The sequence below is a fragment of the Lagopus leucura genome, unplaced genomic scaffold (genome assembly GCF_019238085.1).
Source record: "Lagopus leucura isolate 7727_CA_CO unplaced genomic scaffold, USGS_WTPT01 223-1_obj-0_obj, whole genome shotgun sequence".
NCBI classification, from domain to species: domain Eukaryota; kingdom Metazoa; phylum Chordata; class Aves; order Galliformes; family Phasianidae; genus Lagopus; species Lagopus leucura.
This window is the reverse complement of record NW_024968200.1, coordinates 35,285-37,002: the sequence shown is the minus strand read 5'-3', so window position 1 is coordinate 37,002 and position 1,718 is coordinate 35,285. Positions and strand designations below refer to the sequence as shown.

At 51.2% G+C, this 1,718-nt stretch overlaps 1 protein-coding gene across 1 annotated transcript in view; it reads right to left on the bottom strand.

The window, feature by feature from the left end:
- Positions 1 to 1,718, bottom strand: part of PBX4 (PBX homeobox 4) — a 12,355-nt gene that overhangs the window by 8,046 nt on the left and 2,591 nt on the right. The gene's annotated exons all lie outside the window — the stretch shown is intronic.

The window sequence follows — 1,718 nt, the reverse complement described above, 5'->3', positions numbered from 1 at the left end:
TGACCTGTAAGGACCCTTCCATCCCAACCACTCCACAGCTGACCTGTGAGGACCCTTCCATCCCAACCATTCCACAGTTACCCTGTAAGGACCTTTCCAACCCAACCATTCCTCACACTGAGACACCCACAGCTCCGTCAGACATCCACCCCATTACTGAATAGTTTAAAATAATAGCAATAAAAAATTAGAAATGATGTTTTTTAGGGGAAAGAAAATACAGGAAAAAAAAAAAAGACATATACAGGAAAAAATGGGGAAAAAAAAAAAACAGGAAAAATGAGGAAAAAAAAAACACACAGGAAAAAATGGGGGAAAAACACATAGGGAAAAAAATGGGGGAAGAAAAAAAAAGAAAAAAAAAAAACAGGGAAAAGAATGGGGGGAAGAAAATAAAACAGGGATAAAAATGGGTTTGTGATGTTGCTCATGTTCTGCTCCTGGGCAGAGCTGCTCAGGACTTCGTGGTGCTGTGACTGAGAGCAACAGAGAATGAATGAAAAATGAGGGCTGGGAGGGGGGAGGAGGAAACCACGTCTGATCCAACATTCAAAGCCCCAGAGACCCCCCCAGAATCCCCCCAGCCCACCCATCTCCCACCAAGCCCCTCTCCTGTAGTGTCTTTAATAGGTCAGGTTCCCTACGCCATCCTAATTAGTATTAATTAAGATGTGGGGGTGCTGCTTTGTCTTTTTTTTGTCTTCCCATTTTGGGGATGGGGCCTGGAGGGGGGACAAAGAATCACATCACAGAGGAAGAGTAGATTGTATTTGTGGGGCCACCCTCATACATATGAATATATGGCCGTGTCTATAGGACCACGCTCGTGTACATACAAATACTTGACCATATTCTTAGGACTGTGTCCATATATGAATATATGACCACATCTGTAGGGCCCCAGTCAAACACCCACAGATATCTGACCACATTCACAGGACCCCGTTCACATGCAGGAACTCAGGAAGTGTGGATCTGCCTGGGGGTGGCGAGGCCCTACAGGGGGATCTGGACAGGCTGGAGAGCTGGGCTGAAGCCCATGGGATGAGGTTCAACAAGGCCAAATGCTGGGTCCTGCACTTGGGCTGCAACAACCCCAGGCGACGCTGCAGGCTTGGGGCGGTGTGGCTGGAGGACTGCGTAGAGGAAATGGACCTGGGGGTATGGATGGATGCTGGGCTGAACGGGAGCCAGCAGTGTGCCCAGGTGGCCAGGAAGGCCAAGGGCAGCCTGGCCTGCATCAGAAACAGTGCTGCCAGCAGGAGCAGAGAGGTGATTGTGCCCCTGTACTCAGCTCTAGTAAGGCTGCAGCTCGAGTGCTGTGTCCAGTTTTGGGCCCCTCACTGCAAGAAAGACATGGAGACCCTGGAACGTGTTCAAAGGAGGGCAATGAAATGGTGAGGGGTCTGGAGCACAGGGCTGAGGAGGAGAGGCTGAAGGAGCTGGGAATGTTCAGCATGGAGAAGAGGAACTCAGGGCAGAGCTCACTGCTCCCTATGGCTGCCTGAAGGGAGGCTGCAGTGAGCTGGGGGGCGGCCTCTGCTCTCGTGTCATCAGGGATAGGAGCAGAGGGAACGGCTTCAAGCTGCGGCAGGGGAGATTCAGGCTGGACATGAGGAAGAATTGCTGTTCAGAAAGGGTGGTCAGGCACTGCAATGGATGCACAGGGAGGTGGGGGAGGCACCGAGCCTGGGGGTGTTGAAGGAAAGGCTGGATGT